The sequence below is a fragment of the Mytilus trossulus genome, chromosome 3, assembly GCF_036588685.1.
Source record: "Mytilus trossulus isolate FHL-02 chromosome 3, PNRI_Mtr1.1.1.hap1, whole genome shotgun sequence".
NCBI lineage: Eukaryota > Metazoa > Mollusca > Bivalvia > Mytilida > Mytilidae > Mytilus > Mytilus trossulus.
In genome coordinates this window covers 2,785,480-2,800,155 of record NC_086375.1, presented here as the reverse complement: position 1 = coordinate 2,800,155, position 14,676 = coordinate 2,785,480, and the positions used below count along the sequence as shown (strand labels likewise).

The following is a 14,676-nucleotide window of genomic DNA, read 5'->3' as shown; positions in this document are numbered from 1 at the left end:
GTATCTAACGTCATTAATAGTCAAAGAAGACATTACTTGTGCAATACCAAAAATAAATGTATCGACAGGTAGCAGAATAGCCTGTTTAAAATAAATTGCGTTCAAAACTTATGCAATTTTCAGATTTTGAAACCTATACATATGTTTAAATAGTGCGGTCAAAATTCATAAGAAGCATTCATTATTATAAAGAATGTGCCTTATGCCAGCAAACAACATTCTGAAGTGTCTAAGCTTACTGAGTAACAAACAAATTATACCAACGTTATCAGAAGTAATTTCAAAATTCGAAATAAATATGTGCAGTTTTTTTTATCTATGACGTTTTCTTAGTAATTGCTTTTTACTAAAACCAGTGAGTTGTTGCTTCAGGGAGAAAAATAAGTATTTGTATTTATTTTAATTAAAGTAATTTCTTTAATAGACACACATGTTCAGTAAAACAATAACTTGTTTCAAGTAACTATTTTCATGTCTAGTAAAATGTATGTATTGGTAATAATTAGTTATAAAAAAGAATACTTAATTTGAATAAAATATAACTGCTAAGTAATACTTTGTGTGTGCATATGTGAAGGAAATTCCCAAACTGTGTAGGCAACTACTTACTTGTATAGTTTAATATTCTATAATTTAAATTCTGTTATTGTTTTAGTTCACATGATGTAATTCTATACCTGCATGCCTAACTCTGCGTGGAACACATATTCTGGTACATCAAAACTGGTTACTGCTGCTGAATATCATATATAAAAAAGACGATGTGGTATGATTGCCAATGAGACAACTATTCACTATCCACAAAAGACCAACATGACACAAACATTAACAATTATAGGTCGCCGTACGGCCTTCAAAAATGCGCAATGCCCATACCGCATATAGTCCGTTATAAAAGGCCCCTATAAGACAATGTTTACAATTCAAAGGAGAAAACTAACGGCCTTATTTATTTGAAAAAAATATATAAATAAAATAAACGACAAACAAATATATTCAAAATTGCATCATTCTGCTAAAATTAAATCGCAAGATCTTTTTAATTTACCAGATAAGTTATACGCTAGTTAATAAAAAACAGGGCTTTCATTTTTCCTGTAAAAACACACGTGTATTGAGGTGATTAAAGCTTCTTAAATTGCTTCTTTAAATTTGACCAAAGGCATTTAAGTTTAAAAGACTGAAAAATTCGAACTGTCGTTTTGAAAAACACATGTTGTCTAAAACCGGAATATGACTTCATCGGATCTAAGCATATAGTGCTATGAGAGACATGTTTGTTTTGTACCCATTTGCATAGTCCCCTATGGAATCCGTAATTATGTTGTAGTTATGTTTCCAATTGTTGTAATGCGGATCTCTATGATCATCAGATATCAGCTTTCGGAGTTATTTATGTTCAACTATATTTAGATCCCATGTATTAATCATTTTAATATTGCAGTAGTATACCACCGTTCAAAACTCGTAAATCTAAAGACAAAAAACAAAAATGGGGTAGCAAACTTAAACTCAGGGAAACATGTTTAAGAAGAATTGATAGATATTTCAATAAATAAGTATTTATATTACATGTATTGTGTATCATACATCGCAATCATTGGTCATCAATGGAATATTTTTTTCATAATAAAATGTTTTATCAGCAATTAAAAAAACTTACATGTTAAATATAGCTACATGTGATATCATCGAGGTTATACATACAATCGTTCCGAAATGTTATTGGAATCAGCCACAGATAATTCATTCGTTACTTCCCTCGTGTACATCGTGGATATTTTAGCGCTCTACATAAGACTCACACGATAAAATATCAATTGGCAGACTTAACTCAATAAAAAAAACGTATGATTACACAATGAACGAATAAATGTGATCTGCGATATCTGAATACAAATGCACAGTTACTTAAATATTAGAGACAAACATTCATGACCAACAAGCTAACAGACATTTTCAAACTAAGCCATGACAGGACACTACTGAGAAATATTTAACCAATCAAAATTCACTTTAGAAAAAAAACGGTTTAAAAAAAAAATAATCTTGAAGTTTATACAAATGTAGTAAGAAAAAGTGAAAAATTGAAGATATTACAAATAATCAAAGCTGGTGTACAGACAAGATCCATGTATTTGAAAAATAACAAAAAAGCATTATAAACAGTATCAACAGGTCGAATTAACAAGAAAATACGATATGTGAGTACTCGCAGTTACTGACAGCTAGTTAAAAGCCAAAGCCAATTAATAATAAAAAATCATGCATCAGAGACTAAAATCAACTAAAACACATCCCAAGGATTTAGTATCTAACGTCATTAATAGTCAAAGAAGACATTACTTGTGCGATACCAAAAATAAATGTATCGACAGGTAGCAGAATAGCCTGTTTAAAATAAATTGCGTTCAAAACTTATGCAATTTTCAGATTTTGAAACCTATACATATGTTTAAATAGTGCGGTCAAAATTCATAAGAAGCATTCATTATTATAAAGAATGTGCCTTATGCCAGCAAACAACATTCTGAAGTGTCTAAGCTTACTGAGTAACAAACAAATTATACCAACGTTATCAGAAGTAATTTCAAAATTCGAAATAAATATGTGCAGTTTTTTTTATCTATGACGTTTTCTTAGTAATTGCTTTTTACTAAAACCAGTGAGTTGTTGCTTCAGGGAGAAAAATAAGTATTTGTATTTATTTTAATTAAAGTAATTTCTTTAATAGACACACATGTTCAGTAAAACAATAACTTGTTTCAAGTAACTATTTTCATATCTAGTAAAATGTATGTATTGGTAATAATAAGTTATAAAAAAGAATACTTAATTTGAATAAAATATAACTGCTAAGTAATACTTTGTGTGTGCATATGTGAAGGAAATTCCCAAACTGTGTAGGCAACTACTTACTTGTATAGTTTAATATTCTATAATTTAAATTCTGTTATTGTTTTAGTTCACATGATGTAATTCTATACCTGCATGCCTAACTCTGCGTGGAACACATATTCTGGTACATCAAAACTGGTTACTGCTGCTGAATATCATATATAAAAAAGACGATGTGGTATGATTGCCAATGAGACAACTATTCACTATCCACAAAAGACCAAAATGACACAAACATTAACAATTATAGGTCGCCGTACGGCCTTCAAAAATGCGCAATGCCCATACCGCATATAGTCCGTTATAAAAGGCCCCTATAAGACAATGTTTACAATTCAAAGGAGAAAACTAACGGCCTTATTTATTTGAAAAAAATATATAAATAAAATAAACGACAAACAAATATATTCAAAATTGCATCATTCTGCTGAAATTAAATCGCAAGATCTTTTTAATTTACCAGATAAGTTATACGCTAGTTAATAAAAAACAGGGCTTTCATTTTTCCTGTAAAAACACACGTGTATTGAGGTGATTAAAGCTTCTTAAATTGCTTCTTTAAATTTGACCAAAGGCATTTAAGTTTAAAAGACTGAAAAATTCGAACTGTCGTTTTGAAAAACACATGTTGTCTAAAACCGGAATATGACTTCATCGGATCTAAGCATATAGTGCTATGAGAGACATGTTTGTTTTGTACCCATTTGCATAGTCCCCTATGGAATCCGTAATTATGTTGTAGTTATGTTTCCAATTGTTGTAATGCGGATCTCTATGATCATCAGATATCAGCTTTCGGAGTTATTTATGTTCAACTATATTTAGATCCCATGTATTAATCATTTTAATATTGCAGTAGTATACCACCGTTCAAAACTCGTAAATCTAAAGACAAAAAACAAAATTGGGGTAGCAAACTTAAACTCAGGGAAACATGTTTAAGAAGAATTGATAGATATTTCAATAAATAAGTATTTATATTACATGTATTGTGTATCATACATCGCAATCATTGGTCATCAATGGAATATTTTTTTCATAATAAAATGTTTTATCAGCAATTAAAAAAACTTACATGTTAAATATAGCTACATGTGATATCATCGAGGTTATACATACAATCGTTCCGAAATGTTATTGGAATCAGCCACAGATAATTCATTCGTTACTTCCCTCGTGTACATCGTGGATATTTTAGCGCTCTCAATATATAGAAAAAGAAATTATTGAACATTTCAGACATGATAAAATAAATCTGAATTCTCAATAAAATATAAAAATATTTCTGATTTGTTTTGGTCACACACACATTCCGAAAAAAATAAAACAAAAACAAAACATGTATGACTTTCGAGATACAGATGGGTGCAGCTGATTAACGATTACAATTACAATTACCCCAAGTCTGCTACATGTAGACAGGCCGAAAAAGTTAACGCTTAACTTGCGTGCACTTCATGTGAACACCGCGTTAACTTGCGTTAGACTTAAAATGCGGGCGTTTACTTTCCCGTTTACCTCTGCGTTAACGCAAAAACGGTGCGTCTTTTAATTTTTTAATAGTAAATTAGAATTTCCTTTTGCGTTTAGCTCCGCGTTAGCATAAAACAGGCGCGTCTTTTCTTTTGTCAAACATTAACGCACGTTTACTGTTTGAAAAAAACGCGCGTTAACGCAGAATGTCATCGTATCCTGGATACACTGACAAAAAACATCAAATGATAAGGTACATCAAAATTGAATAACCAACTTGTCATTTTCGATTGACATATTGACGATTACAGTTAATTTATAATGTTATCACACTTCTTTAATAAATCTAACAAAATTATTGTTAAAATATTTTTTTTTCTTCCGAAAATATAGTTCAAGTATGTCCTTTTATTATATTAGTTAAACAAACCTCTAAATTAAAACATTTCTCACATCTCAGACACGCTACTTCAGGATGACTTGTTAAAGAAATTTATTGATACTTACGAAATCTGACCATTTTCGCCCTTTATGAAGTTATTTATACAGCAGCGTATTAATTCAGCTAGTTATATGTTATGTCATTATGGACCATGATATACAATCAGAGGCGGATCCAGGATTTTGAAAAGGGGGGGGGGCGAAGATTTATATGTAAACCGAGCGGAGCGATGCGAAAAAATTTTGGGACCTTTTTGTGCTAATAAACATAAAATAAGTGTAATATGCACTATTCCTGGCTTGGGCATGTATATTTTAAAGTTGCTGTAAATTGTAAGGGTTGGACATTTTATTGCTGTGTTCTCCCTATTAATTGTCTATGATCATAAAATTATAGTATTGATCCAAAGCTATGTACTGATATATTTGATGTACACTTGTCAGTAAAAATAGACATGGAAATTCGATGAAATTTACAATAGGACTTACACAAGTTAAAAAAAAGACAAACAAGCAGTTATTATCAAAATATTTGATTGATATGTTTCACCCAACATTACTTAGGGAACCGAAGTGAGGGGTTCCAAATCCATCAAAGACTACGAAAGTGTCTGAAATGACAACGAAGTTGTGAATGACGGTCGACAAAAAGAGACATCAAGGTCACATCCAGCAGGCAGGTTACAGTCTTGTCTTGAAAAAAGTATTCAATATGTATAAGTCCGGCGAAACAGACATTCCAGTCAGACATGCAAACCCTAATAACAAAAATACGCCCGTTTTTATTCATTATGTTCATTTCATGTTTAATAGTTTTGTTGGAAATTTTCGTTTTTAATAGCAAAAACGTGGACAAGACTATTGTTTTCAATTCAGAAACGGCCAGAATTTTGGTTTAAGGCAAGAATCAGAGTCATTTTTTTTCTCTCAAATATCTCAGACTGCCTCCTCAAATCAAATGCATGGTTCTAACATGAGACTTGAAATCTTTCTGGAGCTTATTCTGACTGAGGATCATTATTCAACTTTGTTATTTATAAAATAGGCTGGGGCATTTAGGGTTAAACATGCATTTTTGCGCCTGTCCCAAGTCAGGAGCCTCTGGTCTTTGTTAGTCTGGTATTATTTTAATTTTAGTTTCTTGTGTACAATTTGGAAATAAGTATGGCGTTCATTATCACTGGACTAGTATATATTTGTTTAGGGGCCAGCTGAAGGACGCCTCTGGGCGCGGGAATTTCTCGCTACATTGAAGACCTGTTGGTGACTTTCTGCTGTTGTTTTTTATTTGGTCGGTTTGTTGTCTCTTTGACACATTCCCCATTTCCATTCTCAATTTTATTTCGTAGGTAAATAATATTGTGGAACTTTTTTTTCATGAGAGTGTAATAGTCTGTAGAGTATTACTATTTACTACTACTTTCTGTTTGGTGGAATAGTGACATCAAAGTCAATACTTTCTTGCTCAATTCTGTGTCGCTTTGAAGGTTTCCTGATTGTCATGCCATTCTCAGCCTAAGCAATGTGTATTACTGTTATGACCATATCCTCAGTGTCCAATATCTTCTTGCTACAGTTCCATTAAGGTATGGGTAGCAGAAACTCTGCAGGGAACTGGTGTGCGATGATATCGAACACTCCTGGAGTACCAAAATGGGGATATACCTTTCCTATAGATTCTAAACAAGACAATGCTTAACTTTTAAGCAAACAACAATCCAAATGACTCAGTATAACAAAACCAATCAAGCCTATGTCATGAAATTAGCAATTAGGTGTCATGATTTCTATCATGTCTATTGTTCAACTCCTATTATGATGGACAATAAACATCAAAGACTAGAAGGACTTGTGGTGCCTCTGCATTGAATAAATTAAAAACAAAAATAACTCAACAATTCACATACAATCCTGTATATCACATTTTGGTACCACACGACTATAAACAGACAATGGGTGGGATGAGGTGGGATTAAAATAACTTCACTTGCAGGCTATACACATACATTACAGTACAAACGTTGCCTATTCTGTCAAACGTTTGCCTCCTCATTGAGTGGATATTAAACAAATGAGACAGAATCACATGGACTTCCGCCTAAGTTAATTGGCCAATGAGGTTATGACCATATCCTCAGTGTCCAATATCTTCTTGCTACAGTTCCATTAAGTTATGGGTAGCAGAAACTCTACAGACTTCCTGAAGATGAAACCCAAAATCTCAAATACAGTATAATGCCTCTTCCCAAAACTCAAAATAAAACATATCTTCTTTTTTAATATTATTTATTACATAACAAGTGTTGTACAGATAACATAATTATACATTGCTCTTAGATTCACAAAATGTATGCATGGGTATTTTATAAATTTAACAATAATAACTTGTGCAATTTCAATTATTCAAATAAAACTTATCAAAATGATAGTTACGATGAAAACATTTTTAATAACCAATGCAAGTACAATGAATATGGTGCAAATACTTCATTAAACTTCCTCAATCTTAGGGCTAGATCACAATTAAGATTACTTTTACTCTTTGTTAAAAACATGAACTAAACTAGAATAGTCAGCTTGTTCTTTAAATACAGTTTCAATATTTTCAGACCCATTTGCAACTTGAGATAATCTCAATGCAATACTGCCTGCATCAACTAATGTATGAATTCTACTATAGTACTCGGCACTTGTTCTGCCAAACCAACCAATATGTTTCATTGCCTGGTCTACATTTTCAGCTGCCCCTGATAAAGCCATGGTAACTGCACAACCTGATCGAAAGCTATGGGGGGTTTCTCCTTCATAAATTCCCAACAGTGATAAGTAATAACGCAATCTCTCATACATGACAGAGTAATTGACAGCCTTATCCAACACTCTGCCTTTTTCAGAAACTATTCTGAACAAATAACCTACTGACATATCAACTGTACTGACTTGGCAAAAATTAACATAATCAAGCAGACCTTGTAAAGGACAAATAGACAAGTCATCACACTTTTTAATAACAAATGTATTACTCTTTCCCTTATCTCCTCGGAGTGTCTTTCCAAACGTATGTTGAAAAACCAAGCCACTATTATCATTTAATACTTTTACCTCCTGAGCAACAACTAAAGAAAGGTCACTAGCCCTATCACCTGCAAAAAAATGTAGTTTCATCCAAGCTCTATCTCTATACAGAATATACCTCTCCCGTAATGACAGACCAGGACTTTTAATTTCCCTATCAATGTATGAACACATTGCCTTAATTTTTGATAAAAATATAGGCTTAGCTTGTTTTGGCAATATATGTGCACTGGCTTGTTCTTCCCTGATTAGTTTAAGATATTATTTTACTATGGGGGCACAAGCAGGGTTATCAGACTTAGAAAAAATGTCCCAATATCTCCCAAAGCCATTATCATCAAATATATTAACCAATTGATTAATCACCCCTTCAACTGTACCGGAAGCCAGTCGTTTTGGACAAAAACAGTCAAACTCCCCCTTTTGGCCTAAATGTTTGCAATGAACACCGTGAATAGTAGTTTTTCCAGAAAAATCCTTCCAAATTAAAAATCTTCGAATATCATCAGGTGTACAAACTGACAAATGTTTGCAATCTAAATCTTGGAGAAATTGGAGAAAAGAATGTTGAAAACTTGTCTTCCTCTTGTGACCTGATGAACAAGTTATTCGTTTATCTAACTCGTCCATTCTTCCCCCAATTTTTTCCAAATCAATGTCACTATTTATCTGCAATGACAAATATAAGGTGCATTTTTAGATCAATGACAAAAAATTTAACAATTAAAAATTGAAAATATCTTAATAGGACTTATAACCTCAAAAGAAATACAATGCACATGCATTACGCAATAACAATCTACATATTTTTCATAAATGAAAAGATTAGCTACACTGGTACATTAAAATTATACAAAAACATTCAATTCATTTTAAGTTCACTTGAAATATCCGTATTACAAATGTATTACTTCACATGAAATATAAACAAAAATAAGATCAAGAAAAAGAAACTCTGAATGCCCACAATGGCCATCTTAAACCAAATTCATCAACAACAAAGCCTTTCCTTGAAGGTGCTTTGACAACCCCTTTTTGACCCCTAGCTCCTAGAAGAATGGAGGTTGATGAACAACTAGTCAACATTGGCCACCACATAGGAACTGGATAAAGTTCAGGTACCACAACTGTGCAAGAAACTGACTGTTCCTTCAAAAAACATAGCAAAGGAAAAATCAATACATAGGGTGGATATACATACATATTAGATTCTGCCTAAGGTGTCTGGTGTTAACCATGGGGTAAAATGTCTAAGTGGCCTACTGTCTACTGATTGCATTACATTCGAGTCTAAAGACATAAGATCAACAGTATGTGGACCAAATCGAGAATCAACTAAAACCCATGAAGCATTACTCAACATAGTATCAGCCGTGTTCAAAATTCTAGAAGGACCATCAGCCTTATTCAGTTCAGATGGAACAAAACTTAGATGCAAATCAACATTTTGCCCAGCGACCAACTGAAATATATCCTTCATAATACAATTCAAGGCCGGACATTTGCTCCCTTGACTATTCCAGGCTCCTATTACCGCCATGCTATCAGTTAATACATCAACCCGAGAGTCTAATAAAGATTTTCCCAAAGATTGCAATGCCTTCAAAATGGCTTCAGCCTCCTTTTCATGAATAGGTCTAGTATCATCAGCCAACCAATAATCACCCATAGTCAAATGCTTGTCACCTATATTCACAAGTGCCCCATATCTATAACCTGAAGAGTCTGTAACCATGTCAATCTTGTTATGAAATTCTGGTCTCCATTTTGAGAAGCCTTCCCATTTGTCCAAAAATTTCCAATATTCAATCTCCTCTTTAAGTGGTCCAAATACCCTAACAGGCCTACTACATTTAGTACAAACAGAAATAGCAGCATTCACCTCCCTGCAAAAAAGCTTACAGCCAGGTACAGCTAATTGCATACTAATACACTTTCCAGAAAACCTTTGTAAAGTTCTCAAGTCTACCTCCTTAGAAGACAAAATAAATTCACGCAACTCAATAAATTTTTTCCGCTTATCCTCTGGTAAAATAAATGCTTGCTTTTCCGAATCAACGGAAAAACCAAGAAATTTCTTACAAAATTCTGGAACCAATGAACACTTCTTAAGCGAAAGAGTATACCCTAACCTTGTCAAAACCTCCAGCATAACATAAACCAACCTCCTACCTTCGAACTCTTTCTCCTCACTAGACTGCAATGGGCCCCCTCGAGTTACTGAAAACCTATCATCAATATATAATGTATTCAGTACATTTGATTTTCTTAAATATGATGTTACACACATCCCTATTGACTGATATATGAATGGGCTTGCTTTCTAACCAAAGGGCAATGTTGTGTAAGTCATGTAAAATCCCCCAAACTGAATACCAAAATATGTAAATGAATGTTGACTAAGTTTAACATGGTCATAACCTGACTTTTCATCATATGTTACCATTAATGCATCTTTCTGTACTTATCTAGGAATATCTTTCAAAGTTTCAAGATGAAATGGTAAATCTTTCACCCACAAATTTAAAAAAACGTTCATCATGGCATAAACGTGGCTTGCTGGGTTCGACTGTAAGTGGCATTACTATTCACATTCACCGACTGCTCCCAACAGCTTAACTGAACCCATAGCAATTTTCTCGCATAATTCTTTTGAAATAAAATCAACATGTTGCTTACAAATTTTTATTTTTTAAATTTTGAAAATATTGATTTGGAGGGATATCCGAATCATAGAAACGACCCTTAAAATTTCCTTTAAAGTGTCTGAAAAAATCTGCAGCATCAACCCCATTTATAAGCCATTTTAGTATATCTTTATCATCTGTCCCTACAAGAATATCTTTCCAGTTAGACAAATGGTGATGAATCTGACCGCTTAGAAAAAGATCAGGATCACGCAAAGGAAAAGTCCCACTATCAAAATGAACACCACATGCACCATTCAGAACTTCTTCAGCCGAAGGAACGTGTGTTGTAAGTGAAGGAATTTCACCTCCAAGTGTTACCCATGCTGGTTCCTGGCGTACTTGTACCTTTTCGGGATTAAAACCACTTTCCATTTCCCATTCTGGAACATGAATGTTGAATGAATTTAAACTTCCCAATGTATTACTATTCTGAAGAGAAAAATAAAACTCTCTCTATATCCAAGAACCAACATAAGAGCACTTAAAGGAGAAACCCCTTCACCTACAATCCACGTGGAACATGTAGAACCACTAGGGTATCAGTGACCCTTGAATTGTAAATGAAGACATTTCAAATAGAGAAAAAATAAAATAAAAATAAAAAACAAAATATTTCACAATAAATTAAAATTCCCCAATTAATTGAACATACAAATATACGAAAAACATTATTTTCCCTTTGCAGCCTTCATTTTGTCACAGTCTCTTATCTGATGACTTGTACTCTCGCAAAACAGACAAGCACCTCTCTGACGTATTCCAGAATTTCCAAAATTTCCAGAATTTCGGGGTCTACCCCTATAATTATTATTAAAGCCACCTGGATATGGCGGTTGCAAGTAAGGCATAGCATTGTATGGATACATACAAGGAGCCTGTTATGGCGGGTATAAATTATGCAATGGCGAATCTTCAGGTTTTGGAGTAGTATCCTTTTCAGGTTGCTTTGCCTTTAAACATTTTGACACAGCTTTTGTGATTGCATCCGCAACCTTAAAACCCAGTACGGACAAACATAAAGAAGAGATATCTAATTTTAATTGATGTCGGTTTGCCTGACGTGTTAACTCTTCAAAGGTATCGGCATCATCATGATTAACCCGTCTTGCAGCTTTAGCAAGTTCCTCCAGAGTAAGTAATATGAGTGAATCACTAGGATTATCTTGCAGACAAAGTGCCTTCACCTTCTCCTTTAAGTTCTTAACACCTTCTTCTTTTGTAGTATTCTCTAAGGTCGCAATCCTGTCTTCCAAATCGTCTCTCTTCCTTTTATTTGTCCCATTGTTGTTGTTGTCACCACTACTCTGCACAATGTCACCACTCATCTGCACATTGACAGGATTAGCACTAGTATTGGGAGTCTTAAAAACAGAAAACAAAATCGGTCTTAAAAACAGAAACAAAACCGGTATCATTATTAACACACATTACATAACACCAGTCAATGCCAGTGAATCACTATTAATATCAAAATTCTATGTAAATTACCACAGTGTTGTCAATATTTTCATTTATAAATCTGAATAAACATATACTTGGATTCAACCAGTATGGATTACGTCACAGTAAGACAAGTAATTATGTATTAACCAACAAGACAATTTTATATTTTTATATGCTCGTTATGTGGTACAATTTGTTGCTCATAAGTGAAGGCCACACAAAGACCATAGATGATGGCATTGTCCAATTACTTCTTAGGTTATTATCTCATTGGCATACAATTTTAGAAATTCTCTAGTGCGATCATTGATTTGTCTTCTAAGCTTGTCATCCTAGTCAATGTGCAGAATTGTATATGTAAAATTCAATAGATTTAATTTTATCTGCCAGCCAAGACATTACATTCAAAGTGCAGGACTAGAAATTACTTACTTGATCTTGTGACTGGGTTAAATCTTGTCCACTAGGTTGCCCATATTCATTTGCATACAGTATCAAACAATGTGTGGCCCACCTGGCTTCTTCAACTGTATTATCTCTATTGGCAAATTGAAGTAAATCTTGTAGTTCTGCACCAGTTAAATCCAGAACCTGATCAATAATTTAAAACAAAAAAATGACAAATAAAACTCAACAGAGCTTTTGTTTTACTTCTTGTACTAATAACCTTGCTAAATTTAAATAAAACTGGTTTATTTATAATGTATTACAAAACACTTGACTTGCATATGATTGTCTATAAATGGTTTTAAAATAGTAGCAAGATAAAATAAGTCAAACAATGAAATGATTAATAGTACTACAAACCTGTTGCCTCATATCATCCATGGATAAATTATCCAATTTGTTGTCCTTTTGAAAACGGGCAAACTCCTTTAAGCCCTGTGGTTGTCCTCCTCTTATTCTCTTAATAGCTGCCACTAACCGTACCCCTTTTAATGAGTGCCTCCGTTTCAAACACGTGGGTAAAACCATCTGAAAATAAATACACAACTCTACACACTAGTCTAGACATCAAATGACCTTGCGCACCTTTTGAGGGAAATCCCCTTTTGGCATTTTTTTAAAAACTATCTGATGTACCACACATAATAAACGAACATAGGCAAATGTTATTTATCATTATAATCTTAAAGAAACAAACAAGTGTCTATCATTTGATTATATAAACAAGTGTCTATCATTTGATTATATAAATCAAATCTTATAAAATCTATGATAACACGTGTCGAGCGCACCTTTCGCCACGACGGGATTGTTGAAAATCTTTATACCTCATTAAATTTCGTGAGAAACTATGAAAATGAACATATCTTATCAACCAGTTTAGAATATAAATACAATACAAATGTTAAAAAACATTGGTCCTATAAATATAATTTATTTCGCACTCGACCTCGTGGTGTCGGACTTTCCGGCCAATCTAAAATTTATTATATCTCCTTGGCCCTGGTTATTTTTTCAAATTATACCTTATAACCCTTGTCATTATTCTTCAATTATATCTCAAAACCTCTTGCTTTTCAAAAAATAAATATTACCATCTCCAAATAAATCAAACCATCTCCTTGGCCCTCGCCATTTTTCCAGTATCATATCTCATGGCCTCTTGCCCATTTAAAAATGTATTATGTCTATTGCTATTCTCAAATTACATGACCTCTTGTCATTCTTATATCATATGGCCTCTTGCCATTTAAAATAAAAAATATATACCTTTCCTTTGAAGTATGTTGCCAACTTGGCCTGAGCAGTCAGGACACGGTCCGCTCTCTTCAGTGGATATTAAACAAATGAGACAGAATCACATGGACTTCCGCCTAAGTTAATTGGCCAATGAGGTTATTTGAATTTCATAATGACCGAGTGCCGTTTTTTCAACGCACTGGTCAACTCCACCATAGCAAATCACATGACTTTGACATAAATACCCGCGAAAAATATCTTTAAAAGTAAAGAATTATCGTATACAAATTAAATACTCGGAAAATGGCAAAGTTCAGGAAGTCTAGTCTGATTAATCTTTTTTACCCCCCCCCCCCCCCCCAAAAAAAAGTCCGAGGAAAGGGGGGCGTACGCCCTCTACGCCCCCCTCTGAATCCACCACTGACAATTGACAGCAATATTGGAACCAGCATGTTCGTCATATTTTTTTTCAAAATATTTAGTTAAAGGGGGCTCCTGGGTATAAATGATTTTTTTTTCTAATATAGGATTTCGCTATATTTTTTCATAAATGAACTTTATCGTATACTTAAAAGAAAAATGAAATAAAAAAATGGGGCCACCGTTCATTTAAGCTAAAATCTGCCTCTGGAAGAAGCATACATTTTTGTTAATGTCCTTTTTTTCTTTTGAACTAATAGGAGAAAAAGAGGAAATATCGAAATAAAAAAATAACCTAATATAAGAAATCGCTTAAATTTTACAATTATTTAGTTTATGTACAGCTTATGTGAAAACAATAATAAAGAATATAGGTCACCGATGAGTAAGAAAAGATATTTAAAATTTAAGGCCAAAAATGGCATTTTTGCACCAAAGGGAGATAATTTGGAGCTTTTTCAATTTTTAAAGTCATCTGGGGCCAAACCAAATCATTTTTTTGGTTTGTTTTTTGTACCATATTATAAAGTAACAACTAAATAGTGTAATA

General features: G+C 33.3%; 3 pseudogenes; all 3 read right to left on the bottom strand.

Moving 5' to 3' along the window:
- Window positions 1–7,124: 7,124 nt before the first annotated feature.
- Window positions 7,125–8,517, bottom strand: LOC134709985 (uncharacterized; annotated as a pseudogene).
- A 309-nt stretch (window positions 8,518–8,826) lies between these two features.
- On the bottom strand, window positions 8,827–11,246 carry LOC134709877 (uncharacterized; annotated as a pseudogene).
- Window positions 11,023–13,837, bottom strand: LOC134709987 (uncharacterized; annotated as a pseudogene).
- Between the last annotated feature and the right edge of the window lie 839 nt (window positions 13,838–14,676).